The following is a 16,735-nucleotide window of genomic DNA, read 5'->3' on the forward strand; positions in this document are numbered from 1 at the left end:
ACATATGAAAAATTAAAAGCCCTGACAATCACGGCTTCAGAAAATGGCCACAGGAAAACTATACAGTGAGGTAAAGACTCAGGCTTTTTTCCTGTATCTTGACACTTGGGATAAACTCTGAATAAAGGTTTATTATAATATTTTTTAAAACACTATACCACAGATTGCACTATTTCCAGAATATTCTGTCAGATTATGCCAGTAATAAAGGATAAATAAGCATAAATGATTCTCTGGAGAGATCACCACACCTCCAGAGATCTTCTGGAGCTTCTTCAGCACTGATGAACAAGTATCTCCAGTGACAGTGTGCTCTCACTGGAGTGAGGGGCAGGAGCTCCAGCAGCCAGGGGGTGATGAGGGCAGCAGTCAGCCCTGGCACAGACTGACTGTGCTGAAGGGCCACCAGTTGCCATGGAAGTCTCCCGAGGCTGACCTTGGAGCTGCTCAACAAGTGGCTCATGTGAAGCTGCTGCTCTGAGATGCTCAGGAAAGCTGTGAACTGCCCAGAGGAGTGAGTGCCACACAACAATGTGCTCACTGCAGAGCAGTGCTCCAACACCACTGAATAGACAATGCAAAGAGCCATTCAAGTGTCAGTCTTCCACAGCAGCCAGGACAAAGTGCTTTTTGTTTCTGTCTTTGAGATCCTGACAAATCAAAACTAGATTAAGTGTGCTGGCAGAGTGGCCTTACCTCCCAGCCGGATACGTAATCCCAGGGCAGAGGGCTGCCAGTGCTCTGCAGGGACTCACAGCCAGCACACCCTGCCATGCTCTGCCCTCCCTGGGAGAGCTCTGGGGGGAAATCACACCTTGGAGCTTGATGGGGAGCTCAGAGGAATCACTCTGATTCCAGCCAAGCTCAAATGTAACTCAAAGAACTGCAAATCCTGATTCTGTAGGGAAAGAGGAGTCTGTGTCTGAGCACCGCAACCACTGAAGGCTTTATTATCTCTAGCAGAGGCTCTGAAATAGATACATTTGTGTTTTGTACAATTTCCATTCAACCTTGCTAATTTCCTTTGCATTATTTTTTGCAGCTCAGGGACAAACACCGTTACTAAGTAACTCTCCAGGATGAAGTTTCAGTGCATTAGTTCTCACTGCTGAATTAAATACATAAGCATCTTAAATCCACAAATCCAACAGCCCACTACTCCAAAAACCACAAGGAGTAAGCACAATCTGTGCAAAAACACATGAACATTTATCAAGCAACATATCAAATCTTACCACAAATAAAACCCAGCAATTCAACTACTTCAGTTAACAATTAATAAAAGCTCTGAGGAAAAGGAATGCATCTGCTTCCACTTCCTACATAATTCTCAAGTACATCTGAAGCAACACCTCAGATACACAACAGTTTCAGAGCTGCATTTTTGAAGGATAACTTGAAATCCTTCACAGCTCTGTGCCAAGTAAAGGCTGTTCTAAGCCAGCACAATCAGCACAGGTACCCTTTTACCACAGAAACACAACAAAGGGCTGCAAATTTACTTGTTAAATGCTTCACTTGCAGCGAGCCTGGTTAAGGGTTAAAACCCCTTCAGAGTATCAGTGTAGCCATGCTAAGCACAGCGCTAAGACTGCTCCTTAAACTCTGAACAGGTGACACAACACAGGTGGAGCTGCAGATAGCCACCTCAAATGGGCCTGCAAGGAGACACTGTCACTGTCACTCTGGCACTTGTGACAAGGAGTTAAAGCACTGGAAGGAAGAGAAAGAACAACACTGGAATTGTGATGAACTTAACGCCCCTCCAGCAGCTCAGTTAGAGCACCAGTTCTGTGGAAGGTTTGCACCAAGCTATCTCAATGTACTAAAAAAGGATATAATTCAAGCCTACTGTGTAACACCAAACAAATCTGCTACTCCTCCACTTGAAAATTCAGTGAGGCTTCAAAGCAGGACACACCTAACTAGACAAACTAAAAGATTCATTCCTTATTTCAGAGTTGAAGCCTTCAGACCCTTCCATCCAACCTACTTCATTTTTAAGATATTCCAGCATATGGCAGAGCATTCACTCAGCCTATTTTGTGTAGATGAGACATTAGTAAGGACTTTTCCCCATTCCTCCCCAAAAAGCACACATGACAATTGACATCAGATACAATGTAAAATATATCACTTCAAGATAAGTGATAGATACTCATGTCAAATATTTCAAGAAATCTCCAGGATTTCACAAAAACTCACCAGCAGACCAACTTCTAAATCCTGATTTAGCAGTTCCATAAGCAAAACTGAAGAATGAGCAAGGTGCAGGAGGACAGGCACAGCTGCTTGTTCACTCCAGGTCTCATTTACTTTTCTGGTAAAGAAGAACTCACTGGGTAGGTAGGTTTTGAGTGACACACACCTTGGTATTTAAATAACTGAGATCTAGAGATGTAGGACAGAGGTGAACAAGCAGGAGTTAACTCTTCAAACAGATGCAGGTTTTAACAGGATAAATTCTTATCCTATACTTGGAGTTTAAAGGTTACAAAAAGCTCAGTGTTGGAGGAACAGATCAGCACCAGGCAACAAGCTTTTTATAACATGGCAAAGATGCTCTGAATTCCGTGTGGAAGCTGAGCTGTCACTCACCCAGCATGATCTATGGATTCCCAGCTCCACAGGAAGGTTCACACTTTCTCTTTCACATTCTTATAAGCAATAAACTCTCAGTTTGTTGTTTAATCTCTGAGTTCTGGTTAAAATGTTATTAAAAAAAAAAAAATCAAAGTAACCAAGTCATGATTTTTAGGGGTCACAGCCCTTTGGGAGTCACCCAACAAGCAATAGATTCTTCAGACAAGTTTCAAGCCATCAAATTTGTTTCAACACGTACAAACTTTGCTAAGTCAAGTCTTTCAACAGCATTCACCAAAGGGTGACCCAGAGGAGAATACAATGGCACAACCTGACTAATTGCTATTCAGTCAAGGTTCTGGTTGTGTTTTCTTTTGCAGGCATGATGGATGCATAGGGTTCTCCTACCAAAGTTATCTTCACACAGCTGCACAAGCCCTCTCTGAACTGACCCCAGGGTATTCTTTCACCTTCCACATTTTAATTATTTACAAATAGTTAAGCAGATCTTAAGAACAGCAACCCCGCACAGGGACCTAAGTTCTTCCTCCTAAGTTTTCCAGAGTCAAACAGGAGTTCTGAAGCTCTAGAAAACAGGTGCTGCAACACCAGTTTAAAGTTTACTGTTAATCAATCCATGGAAGCGAAAAAAGTTGACCTTTCACAAGCAGCAAAACACCAGCTGGCTACACCTGCAAGTGCACCACAAACGTGCTCCACAGTCCCATCTCCAGACTCCTGAAAATCAAATATGTCAGCAATGAAACCACCAAGACTCATCAGCCTACCTGAAGAGACTGGAGTGTTCTCTGCACCTGCAGAAGTGGCTATCGCCTTCCAAACCCAGCCTGGAAATTCAGATCAGCTCATGGAATTCTTTAATTGTCTTGGCAAGAGGCAGAATAAAAATGGTGGAATTGAAGCACATTAATCAAGTTTTGGCATTAGGCCTTTCTTTAAGCTGTAAGCTAAACCAGATTCTCCCTAGCCCCCCTGCTCAGTTCTTGCACAAAAACATTCAGTCTTTTCTTGTCCTTTTCAGGATCCAAGTCAGTTCAGACCAATTTCTTTGGACAAGGCATATTTTAATTGACCACTCCTTGCCTTCAAGAAGTCACTTTAACTCAATATACATTACTAGACCTATAGCATATTTACAGAAAAATAATTTCTTAACTACTACGCAACTTGGTCTGCTGGGATTGTCATGTGGCAGTAAAGGTTGACAATGAGACTAAAAGCTGAATTTTGTTTGAAGAACCAGGAAAAAAAAAAGTAGCAGTAGTTATAAATACTTAGAAATTGAAAGGAGACAAAGTAGATTAAGCCATATTGCAGTCCTGGGGATCTTGAAATATGTTCAAATACATGAGGCTTAGCCCTACTAGGTCTCTGCTTTGAATACCAAATAATTTGGGTCTAGGAGAGAGAAGCATGCTAGAAGCAGGAAAGGATCTGCATCCAGCAAGGGCTGCTCAGGTAATCTCCACCTCTGTGAGCAGTGGTCCAGCCTCAGGCACTGGTACAGTTTAGAAAGCTGGACAATAACTTGAAATACTAATGTTTGGGAAAAAAAGCTACAGGGCACAGCAGCTTGTAACTTACTCTTTAGGGAGCTGCCAAGTGCTTCCTCTCTGACCCAAGCAAATCAAGGTGCCTTATGCAAGAGGAAAAGTCTTCATACCTGAGTGCTGAATGGGACCACGGCGGGCTGGGACATGATGCAACAGCACCATTAGTTTTAATGGGGCTGCTCTCTGGGCGTGACCCTGCAAGGAGGGGAGCACAACTGGGACCGTACGCAAACAGCTCAGTAAAAATCCACGCTCCACAGAGAAAGCAAGAAATAGCTCTTATTGTCTTTGCTACACCAGTCTTACACTTGTCAAATGAAGCAAAACTCTTTGTCCACAACTCCCCAGACTGACTCCACCAGACCCACCCAGCTCAGGCATCAGCAGCGGCAGTGATGAATCCAACCACCCTCTACAGGGTAAGCAGAGCACCAAGCAGGTTTCCAGACTGCTTCCTACTCCCTGCTGATTACAACAGCAGGTTTGGCACTGCTGACCCCTCAGTGAGTTACTCTAAAATTCTCACCCTTAGACCCTTGTGCTGCTCAGTTATTGCCAGCCCTTCAAGAGTTCACAGGAAGAAGTGCCTGCACAATGAGAACACTGCAGAGGAGTTGGAATGCCCCAGCAATGGAAAGCGAGACAGCTCTCCAGCCTGCCAGTCAACACTGGAGAAGGAAAGGATAATTTGCCTGGAGTAATGAGCTAAGTATAGAGTCACCACGATTCCAGTGGCCCAATTAGCTCTGCAATTCTTCTGATGCGAGTGGAACACCTTGGGAGGCAGCTGGCTCCAGCTGCAGGTAGAACCAAGGACTGAAGCCACTGCCCTGATCTTGGGCTTAACAGAACAAATTCTGCAAAAGCAGCACCAAGAGTCAAGACCAACATTTTCTAACTCACTGGAATGTTTTTACCATCCTCAGTTCATTACCATGTTGCAGCACTTTAGGGAATCCTATGCTATTTCAGAAAGCCCTTTGCCCAGTCCTCTCCCCAGGTCAGAGTTTAGCAGTCACCCTCATCAAGTGTCAGCATTCAGCCTGTCATTTAAAAGCCAAAATTCCAGTTTGACAAGTGCAAGGCATTTTGGTTCCAGCTTCTAAAGCCTGCAGAACTGAAGGGGGGGAAAGCAACATGATGGTGAGCAGGCACATTGGTACCATTAGACAGCTATACAGGGAGCTACTGCTTTTTGAAACTCACTGTTAATGAATATTTATTATTCGTTTACTTTAACAAGGGTTTCTGTGTGTTACTTACACAGCTCTATATCCAGTGATGCCCCATGTGGTCACAGATTCTAAAAGAAGGACCTACAATTAGCTGTACCACCAGTTTTCCTGCCAGGAGGTTTTGCCCCAAATTCCCTTGTAATGATTTGAACACTGTAGGATACTGAACACTCAGGTACAGTGTCAGTACATTGAAGCTGGAATCCTTTTTACAATGAATTTGGAATTTTAGAGCAGGTATCTGATCTCCTTCCTTACTGACAAGTCTAACTGACCAGATGGCTTTGCCAGAACACAACCCAGCCCAAAATACTAAACACTTGGCCATAGATCTCCAACACTGAAAATTTCCATGGGGCTTCTCTGTGCAGCCCCAATTTACTCATCTGTTATGTACAGGGATGCTCTGCAGCAGTGAAGTACACTAACCAAACACCTCCAAATCATGTGATACTCATGCTTGAGTCTGAAGGGATTAAGAGATTCCAGCCCAAAGTAAAAGAAAACAAGCAAGCTATTGTATTCTGCATTAGAACACAACTGTGCCTTGACCATAATCCACCAGCCAAACCTACAAGGAAAGCTGAGCGGACCTCAAAATATTTACCTTGTTCCATCTTCCTCCTTTTTCCTCAGAGAGTTCAGATTTTCCCAAAGTGCAAAAAGGTGCATTCTTTTGGAAGTTACTCAAAGAAAGGTTCACTGAACATAGACAAAGATGATAATTTAATTATAATGGGTATCCAACCAGAATATAATGCCCTGTTCACAGCAAATTCCTGCTACCAGCAGTGAGAGAAAATTAAGAATCTGAATTCTCCAATGTTACTCATGACTAGTATGTTCACCAATCAGCACACAATTAAGCATTCCTGTTCTCTAATTGTAAAGATGAACACTTGTTTGATAAGGATTAGTCATTAATTTGATGGAAAGCTTATCCACTCTTAAAAAAACCATGCACAGTGTTTAGATGGAAAGAAAAGTTCTGCAGGCAAAGGCACTAAATTTGCAAGTTTACATTAAGTACACTTCACTTGCTTTCAAGCTTCCATTTATTAAAGGAAAATAATCAAAATAATCTAGAAGTGCAATCTGCTTAGACATTTTAGTCAGGTTTCTTGGATCAAAAGTTCAACCATGCCTATGCTACACTAAGTATTTGTTCTCAAAAGCAAATAAAAAGGAAACAAAGAAAATTCAAATGTAACAATAAAAAAAAAATCAAAGCTCTCAGGTCAAAACACTCAAAAGAAAGGTGTTTCTACTGTCAGACCACAGCAACCTGGCTGCAGAGAGTTCAGAGAAATGTCCTCACATTAAATTTCAAGCCATGCCACTCTGTGATATGGCAGGTGAGTTTTCTTCACACTGCCTCTAATTTTGGCTCATCTGTTCTTTGTCAGGAGACAAAATATTTGAAAAGCCTGAACTTAGAGACCCACAGAACAGCAGAAGTCAGCTTTGACAACAGTAATTTTAGATGGAGAAGACACCAAAGGCCGGATGCAGGTAAAACTCAAGACAGATTCCAGATGCAGCACATACAGCACTAGGTCTGGAAAGGTCTCCAAGCAAAGGTCTCCAGCCCAACCAGGATACATCAACCAGCACAACTTCCCAGCAGCTCATCTCTCTGTGGTTGACGTTTCCATGCAGCAATCACACGCTTGCAGATAGCAATGGAACAAGCAAAGCTTTCCCAGGTACACATTTAGGTCAATTATGGCTCCAAGAGATGAGATCAGACAGCCACAGCCACTGGCTTCCTCCTGTCCTCATCCACTCCCAGGGAGAACAGGGGCAGCCAGGCTGCTGGGTCCCTCCTAACTACTGCATAGGATATCCCAGAGAAATGCTTTCCACCAATTCCAAGTCTAGAAATACCAAGGAAACTTTCCACCAATTCCAGACCTAATGGCAGCCACTTCCATGAGTAGCCTTGGACTTAAACTCATTTTGAATGCACACAGTGATATCATAAGAGTGACAGGACAGAACTAAATGGTGGATCAGCTGCTAGACTGGATCCTTCTGACATCTCCTGTACAAAACTGAGGCCTCACTTCAAAAGAACCTGAAGTTACTTTACTCAGATAGCATCTTGTGTAGGATGTGGAAGGTATTAAGGCTCCACAGCCATAGTTCCACCAGTACAGTTTAAATAAATTGTTCTTAATCTCTATGTCCTCACTCTTCTTGTTACAGTTTCTTTAATCCACCCTTCAGTTTCACTGAACTCTTCAATACTTTCAACTACTATTCCTAGAAACTGAAAAATCAAAAATCAGTATTCTGGTAGTCTACCCTTGACCTAGACACTGCTGAACTCTGCATGACAGGGAAGATACTCAAGGGAAGATCTGATTTTCCATCTGTTTTCTGAAATCCTGCTGTACAGAAACCCCAAAAAATAAGAATCCTACTTGCCCAGAACAGTCAAACCTCAGAGGAACTGAGGAGTCAGACTCACAGAGCCTGGGAGTCCTATGATGCACATGAGCCCTGTGTGAGAGGCTGCTCTCAGGGTGAGCTGGGGAGATGCCCTGGAGCAAGTCCTGCCTTTGCTCTGCTCTCCAAGGACACTCAGGAAGCCAACCAAGTGCATCTTGTCTTCACAGACTCCATGTCAACCTACACAGACAGGATTTCTGCCCTCTCCTCCCTCAGGTGCCTGGCAGCAGCTCCCCCCAGGCACTTCCACCAGCAGAAAAAGCAGCATTGGAGAAAACAAGTCTCATTTTGTCAGGAGTCTGCCCTTTCCTGGCTGATAGAGAAGTCAAAACCCTCCTTTAAAGGTACAGGGAAAAAGAAACTATTTTTATTTGTCCTTTCAGGTAACACCACAAAATTAATGCTTTGATTACAGCCCTAGTTTGCAGTCCCAAACTTGGAGAAGCAAATGAGGCCCACAAAAGGGCAACACAAAACTGTTCTACCAGTGTTTCTATAAATAATGTCTATACCAGTGCACAAATCTCTGGTATTCGAAAGAAAAACTACAAAGAATGAATTATGGCAATGCAGCAGCTTTCCTCCACAAATTCAACCTGAAGTGTATTACTTCCCCCCATACTGATTACATGTTCCAGAAACTAAACCTCAGAGTACCAGAACAATCCAAAATACTTAGAGACTATTAGACTTGTATATACAAAAGACTTCATCATACAGACAGGCACCCTGGAGATTTATTTCATGCTACTTTGTTTTCAGAAATCTCAGTTAAAGAAAGACTTATATAATTTTCACTGGTTTTCCCTGATGAAAATCTTTCTTAAAATAGGGTACAAGAGCCTTTGGTAGAAGTCTTAGCCACGGGCCTGGTGCGCTCACAGCAAGGGAGAAACACATCCAGGAAGTAAAGCTGCTAGGACAATGATGCCCACTTGAAAAGTAGGCAGCAGAAATTACAGTGGAAAATGTCTTTTTCAGTTCTTATCTCAGTAAGGGCTAAACCAAGCAGGACCTGAGAAGTTAAATGTGGTATACGTGCTCGAGATAGGCCCAGTAAAGAATAACTTCAGTTCTGAAATTAACCCAAGATGAGGTCACTCTGCAGATGATGCAGGAGCTTTTGGAATAAAATCGAAAGGAGGGGAACACAGAACACACAGTTTGAGATCAACACACACAGGATGGAAAAAGATAGTTAAATATCAAAGTAACAGAAGACAAGTCTTTCCCACATGCCTTCTAGACCATGCTCTGGAAGCTCTGAGCCTCATGGCAGCCGTCCCTGCTGTCCAGTCCCAGAAGTCCAAAGATTTGAACATTCCCTGTTACGGCTCTCCCTCTGAAGAACACACCCCAGTCAGGGGCTGGTCTGTTCTGGTTGCCCTTTGGAAAGCCCAGCTCTTCCCAAATGGCCAAGGACTAACACCAAGTTCCTGATTTCATTCCAGCTTCAAGCTGATTCCACAGGTGACAGGATAACTGTCCAAGCTAAGCTCATCTAGCACTAGTTCTAAGGCTTCACCAGATACAGAATCAACTTTGCAGCTGACCCCCTGCATGCTGCAGAATCAGGTGGTGAACAACCAATGCCACAGAAGCCAGGGACTGTATCAGCTCCATCAGCACCTGGGATGAAGCTCTCTGCAGCAAGCCCAGCCCCATTTCCATCGTGGTTTGTCAGCCCATCACAATGAATGCTGCAAACAGCCAGATGTGCTGAGCAAGGCAAAGAACAACTTGCTTTGCTTGTCACCTCCCAGGGCTCCTCCAAGCCTCAGTTTCTTTGATGTTCTGCCCTCCTTCAACTAACACCCAACTTCAAAGTTGCATTCTGAAGTATTTACAATTCACTATTTTGGTTCAATTCCTCTTTAAAAAGGGGGTTGATACTGCTTAGGATCTATCTGAGGACACATTTCATTACTGGCATGAGTAGTTCTGTACAACTGTCTGCCCCCAAGCCAGCCCACCAATGCTGCTTTACAGCTTTTCACTGCATTCCTAATCAATAAGAAAAATAATGCATTTATTACTCCAAAATCAACTTCCACTGGAGTCTTGCTCAAGATAATAATTTTTCAGAAACGGCAATAATTCAGTACAGCAGCTTGGATAAGTTTAGTTACAATATCACTGAACAAGGAACAACCAGCTCAAGTCTTCTGAAATCCAGCTTCCCCAAGGAAGGCCATGAACACCCTATTTAGGAAGTCTTTTGTAGAGCCTAGGTTTTTCCCCCTTCCTTATCAGAGCCTGTAAGAGTTGCACCACCATCATGATAGCTATTACAATGCCATTAGCTGCCTCACTCATGCATATAAACACACAAATTCCAAAAAAACTTCCAGATGGACTTTACCATGGTTACCTTGTTGCAACTATTTTCAGCACTAATACCCATGAGGAGGAACAGTGCCTCTGAAGGATCCAGCTGCCCCAGGAAGCCACACATCCAGTTACCAGCTTAACCTGCAGCCACACTCACGTGTCAAAACAACTGCTGCTTTCCAGACTTCACTGAAGATTCCAAGTCTGAGAAGTTTCAGAAGACAAACCAAAGCCAGGCATCAGCAACTGTGTTTTAGGTGAAGCCTTTACAAACAGTGCTTCCTGCTGGACATCCAGGACTCCAGAAACAGCTTTTCCATTTCAACCAACATTCCAGAAAGTTGCCTGTTTGCCCTCCCTCCCTTCCCCCTCAGCTCACTTTGCATGGCTCTGCAGGCCCAAGCCCCACTTCCAGGTGCACACTAGTACTTCCTGAAGGAGAACAGAGCACCTGAGGCTCAGAGCAGCACAACCTGACACCTCGTAACAGACTGAACTTTGAGATACCACGGCTCGCAACAAGATCATGCTGCATTTCTTCCCTGCTGCTACAGGCTGGTTCCTCCCTGTAGCTCTGAGCAGCAGGGATGGACTCAAGGCCTTCCTTAAGGGATGACACATTGCCGCTAGAAAACCTACAGCCAGCTGGGGGTCACCTCCCTAACACCACTACCAGAAACTATTAAGCAGGTGAGGGGAACAACATGTCGGGGAGACTCACGCTCCAGTTTACCCTTCTGTGGAATCAAGTCCATTCTGTCAGTGCTTCTCTACTGCTCAAAGCAAAGGGACAAAGTCGGGGCTGTTTTGCTAAAGCTGCCCTGCAAATACAGCCAGCTGACACCAAAGGAGGCTGTGGTTTGTGACCTCTGCCCATCCCACAAGCAGCTGACACATTTGCAATGCACACAGCAATGTTCGGGGCTAAGGCATCCAAGGTAGAAGCTGGAAAGCAGCAGGAGCTGAGGGCTCCAGCTCTTTGCTGTAAACAGTCCCAGCAAAATGCCAATATTTTCAATTCCTCAATTGCCACTGACTTCACTTCAAGGTCTTCAGTCTGTCACTAACTTCACTTTGAGGTCTTTCATGCAAACCACTCAGTCACCCTGAAATTTTGAAGCACCACAAAGTAAGAAATACTTGCCTTTAAACAATTCCGTTTTTCACAAGAATTACAGCACAAACTGAGACCCAAGATATCCCTAAAGTTTTCCTGACAGCACTGAGAAGTTACAGCACCAATATCTAGAAGAGGGCCGAAGTTCCAAGACATGAAGCTCATTTCTCAGAGTTTAAAACCCAGATGGGATCTCACAGGCAGATCTTTACACCACCAGCTACTCAGGCTGGAGACAAATGCAGAACAGTTGCAGTTATTTCTGAGGCAATTCAGTATCTAACAGATTATTTTAAGAGAAACACGACATTACTTTGATTCAGCCAGTGAAAGCTACTATGAAACACATGCATGTTTAAGTATGTGGATGTTTCATTCTGGTTCACAGGATTTGATAAGCACTAATCTGGCTGTTTGGAGTCAGGTGCTCTGAAGACACCATCCACACCAACTGGAAGAGTCCTATCCTGTAGTATCCAGCTACAATTCCCAATAGGAAGCCACGTGAGCAGGAAAGCCTTCACAGCCCTTTGAGCTGTGCAGGTGAAATGATCTCAAGCTCCATGCTGGATGCCAAGCCAGTTCCTCCACAGAGACAATTCCCTGTCCCATCAGACTTGCCAGGCTCCTGCCTGTTACTCCAGCAGCCCAAAGATCCCCTTCTTCTAAGTTACTCCTTTTTTCCAGGTTACTTGCCAGCAAAGCACTGCACAGCCACGTTCCTCCTACTCCTGCAAGCTGACAACATACTTCTCTCCATCATCCTGGCTTGCACGTAGGTGGAATGAGATCTGAGATAAAATATTGTATCCTCTATTTCAGAAGCCTGGGCAGGCTCCATTTCTGTCTCCTCCAGCTGCAGATGGCCATTTTTATGGAAAATAAATAAATAAAATGAAATGAGAGCTTATCAAGCTGACCTATCCCATTTCTGTGGTATCATTTGTGGGTTGCATGGCTTGTTCCTTGAACAGGTTAACACTGATATTTTAATAATTGCTAGTACAGCCAGTTCATGCAATAGATACTAACTGTACCCCAGACAGGCACCTATAGCACTGCAGTGAGAGAATTCAGCTTGGCTCTCCATTTATCATTCCTATAAGCTGAAGTGGGACAGGAGCACCTTTCAGTGCAGAGATATATCACTGTTGATGCACCTTTGCCCTTCCCCAAGCTCCAAAGCAGGCACAGAACCATTTGTCACTGAAGCACTTTAGAACCTCATGCCCCGCCTTCACTTATCTGCACAAAGTTTCAACACTTACAGCCCAGTATTTCCTGTGCTAGGAAAGAAAGCACCACTTCTATCTCTCAAGCCCACTGTAATCAGTAACAGCTGAAGCACAGCAGGTATCAGATGTCAGCCTCCTCCCCTCCAGTTTACAAGCACTCCTTCATAAAACCTCCTTCATCTCCACCAAAAAAGTTCATTTCCAAATACCACATGCTTTAGCAGCAGACAAAAGACATCTCAGTTCTTTATCTGAAGCTCAGAGCATGACAGGTACTACAACAAACCTGTCATAGCTCCTTCCGTCAGTACACTGCCACCCCTTCCCAGTAGACTCGCCTTTATACTATAAATAATATAAATATGCTTTTATATTCACCAGAAAGCCAAGCTGTGCTTCCACTCAGCACTACCTGACATGATTCACTAGCCAAGTTCTTTTCTTCTAAAAGAAAGCTTTATTGCACATGGCTACATCACACAAGAAAACAAACAGGTGAAGCACACAGAAAAGTGCCTACAAGACCTGAAGTCTGCAAGAGTTACAAGCTCACACCCAACCTTCCCACAGTAAGGGAAGTGTGCACAGAAAGGAAAGAAATCAGTTTCCTGTATAAAGTTGTGAAGAAACACCAGGTCTCATCTGCTGATCAAGAAAACATTCTCTATAAGAGCAAGAGCAGGAACAACTTCAATGCACAAACTTAAACTCCACGTTGGGGGCAAAGCACTTACCGCGGAAGGGCAACATCTGCTCATATCCCAGCGAAAGAACGGGACTGTTAAAAGGAACACGGGGAAGAGGCGTAATTAAAGCCCCACGACCATATAAATAAAAAAGTCTTAACAAGTCCCACTTAGAAAAGGAACAGGAATTTCGGCCGCACGCACAAGGGCAGCTGAACACTGCTGAACACTGCTGACACCACAACCCCAGCGGCCGGAGCAGCCGAGCAGGGGCCGGCGGCTGCCAGCGGCATGGGACGATCCCCGGACGGGCTCGGCGGGGACCGGCCACCCCAACGGGCCGGGCGGGGGGCGGCAGCGTCGGGCGAGGCCCACAGGCCTCGGCCAGTGGGAGCCCCTCTGCCCCGGGGAGCCCACCCTGCCCCGGCCGCCCGAACCCGGCAGAGCAGGGCCCGGCCCGGGGCCGCCCGGCATCGCCGCTCGCCCGGGGACGAGAGGCCGCCGCACCACGGCCGCGGAGCCGGGCCGCCTTCTCCTCCTCCTGCCCACCGTGCCGAGCGGAGCGGAGCGGTGCCGAGGGCGCCGTGCCGGCTCCGCCGCCGCCCCTCACCCGCAACCGAGGGGGCGTGTGCGGCCCTCAGTGACAGCGCGGCCGCGTTCCGCCAGGCCCCGGCGCGGCGGGCCGGCCCTCCCCGCTGAAGGACAAGGGGCACACCGGCGGGTCCTTACCGCTGGGCAGGGCATGGCGCGGAGCCCCCGCCCGTGCCGGGGCGCGGCGTCCTGCCGGGGCCGGGGTCGCTGCGGGCTCGGGGCCGCCGTCGCCGCCTCACGGACACAACAACATGGCGGCCGCGCGGCCTCCTCCCTCCTCCCCCCGCGGGGCGGGGCCGGGCGCGCGCCGCTCCCGCCCTCCGCCCTGAGGGGAGGGGAGGAAAGGGGGGGGGCGGCCCCCGGCCCGCGCTGAGGGGACCGTGGGGTCACGGAATCAGGAAATCCCGGAATCGCGGCGCCACCAAGGTTGGAAGATCATCTACTGGTTTAAGATCATCTGCTGGTTTAAGAGCATCTATTGGTTTAAGATCGTCTCTTCCAACCGTCAGCCCAGCACCGCCACCGTAACCCCTAAACCACCACACCACATCACCCAGCGACAAGATGCAGACGCCTCTGGAAGGCACCGAGAGAGGGTGACTCCACCACCTCCCCGGGCAGCCCCTTCCGAGGTCTGACCGCCCGGACGTTGAAAAGTTTTTTCTAATCTGTAGCGTCGCGGCCCCGCTGGCCTCAGCGCTCGCCGTGCCCTCAGGAGGCGGCTGCCATCCCTCGGCCCCTCAGAGGATGGAAGGCAGGGCCGACAGGGATGAGTAAGGGACTGAGCATCTCCCTGAGGAGCAGACACTGCCGGAGCCGGGCCTGGTTAGTCTGGAGAAGGGAAAACTCAGAAGGGATCTCATCAATCCGTGCAAATATCTCCAAGGGGTGTCAGAGGATAGTACCAATTGTTTTCAGTGGTGTCCAGAGGGAGAACAAGGAGCAATAGCCATAAACTAAAACACAAGAAATTCTACCTCAACATGAGGAAGAGCTATCCATTGAGCAGAGCACTGGACCAGATGCCCAGGGAGGGCATGGAGACTCCCTCTCTGGAATAATCCAAACCCTGGATGTATTCCTGTGTCACCTGCTCAAGGTAACCATCTCCAGGGGGCTGGACTGGATGATCTCCAGAGGTGCCTCCCAGTCCCAGCTATTCTGTGATTCTGTGGTTCTGTGAAGCCAACTTGCCCATGATCCCCCTGTGAGGTCCATAAGCCTGGCACTGGCTGAGCGAGGCTGTGGAACAGGCAGGGTCTCAGCAGAGGCTTGGCAGCCACCTCGGCCAATCTGTGAGTCAGGTAACAGTGGAAGTGTGTGCTGAGGGGGGCTGAGGTGCGTGTTCCCACACTTCACTGCCATCCATCCTCCTCAGGATCTTCAAAAATCTCTGGAGAAACACCCTGTTCCACTGAACAGATCTAACCTGGGATTAGCTCAGTTGGTCAGGGCGGTGCTGCTAACACAAAGCTGTGGGTTCAATCCCTGTAAGGGCCATTCATTTAAGGTATGAACGTTATGATCCTCGTGGGTCCCTTTGAATTCAGAATATTCTGTGATTTACAGAAGCCATTCTGGTGTGCAAGGTCTTCTGGCCGATGTTTCCAGTGTTGCTTTGGTGACATTCAGCTTAGCTGTGGGAACATGTGTGGCCCCATGCCACCAGGCCACGCTCTGTCCAAGCCACCCTGCACAGCCCATGGCTCCTAAAGCATGAGGTAACGGGGAGCTGGGAGCCAGCACGAGGCAGGACTGCCAAAAACCACATGGAAACTGAGAGACTGAGATAAAGCAAAAGGCCTGTGAGCGTTCAGCTACAGAAAACACAGGAAAGCTGGAGAGTGGCAGCAGTGCTGGAGGTGGCAGGAATGTTGCTGGTTCCAAAATGAAGCTCTAGCTAAGCCTTGTGCAATGGAGCTCCTTTCCAGCAGCAAGATTTATATCTGGGTTTTGTTGCAACTGTGATGGATCGTTAATGTTTTATTTTTATACGTATCTTTAATTTACAATACCATATGTAGGTCAGGTTGTACTTTTGCGGGAGATTTCCACCTGCTCCTCGTGTTTGCCTTGATCTGAAATGAAATGCTTGCAAGTAGCTATAAAATGCACTCCTAAATTATCCCCAGGACTCTCCCTCTGAGTCCAAGGCTAGTCATTGTAACAGATGGACTTCAGTCTGTCATTAGGTCATGTCTAAGCTGGAAGGAGCATAAGTGTTCAGAGGGAACAATGCAAAATACAGAAGCCTGTGTCTTCACACTCAGATATGAGCTACGCAGTGAGCTGTGTTCTGGTTTGGCTCCCTTGGTCAGGACAGCAAACATTTGAAAGGGAGTTAATCAGCCCCTCTGAAGGGATTTTTTCCAACAAGAAGCCATCATCTGAATGCAAATGTGATTTGAATGTCAATATGTACTTTCAGAGGAACTTTGGAAGAAATACAGGTAACTGAAGGGAAAAACAGGATTCCTGGCCTGTTTGCACCCCCCAAAAAAAAAAAAAAAGAAAATATGTAGAGCCAGTAGAGCTGTAGCTGAAAAGGATGTGTGTTGACAGCATCAGCAAGCAAAATATGAATTTTGAGAAGTCCCTCTTAAATGCTGCCTTTTGCAGTGTGCCTGGAGGGAGATCAAATGTGACCTACTTTGGGAAGCTGGATCCTGGAGACCTGGGGCTCCTGTACAGCAGAAGCTGCTGGGTGCTCCTTCTGGTCCTTAAAGAGGGGAAAATCCTGCAGTGCCATCCCAGTGACAGGAAAAGCTGGCACTGCCAGCTGCTTGTTATATTTGTACATTTTATCTTTACCAATCTGGTAAAGATTGGTGAAGATAAAATGTACAAATTGTGCACAGTGCACGGAGATATTCCATGTCTTGTGTCCCAAACCTCTCTGTATCTTGTGTTCCAGTCTATTTTTTAATAC

General features: G+C 46.4%; 1 protein-coding gene across 6 annotated transcripts in view; it reads right to left on the reverse strand.

Moving 5' to 3' along the window:
• Window positions 1-14,081, reverse strand: part of MTMR3 (myotubularin related protein 3) — a 74,591-nt gene extending 60,510 nt beyond the window's left edge. For 5 of the 6 annotated variants that reach the window (XM_084217482.1, XM_084217481.1, XM_084217479.1 and 2 more), the window contains exon 1: window positions 13,945-14,081. The gene's annotated coding sequence lies outside the window, so the exon portion shown is untranslated. Of the gene's footprint in view, window positions 1-13,263; window positions 13,308-13,944 lie in introns of all 6 variants that reach the window. The other variant, XM_084217478.1, reaches the window with a different exon arrangement.
• Window positions 14,082-16,735: the final 2,654 nt, after the last annotated feature.

The sequence above is a fragment of the Fringilla coelebs genome (genome assembly GCF_963513975.1).
Source record: "Fringilla coelebs genome assembly, chromosome: 17".
In the NCBI taxonomy this organism is placed as follows: domain Eukaryota; kingdom Metazoa; phylum Chordata; class Aves; order Passeriformes; family Fringillidae; genus Fringilla; species Fringilla coelebs.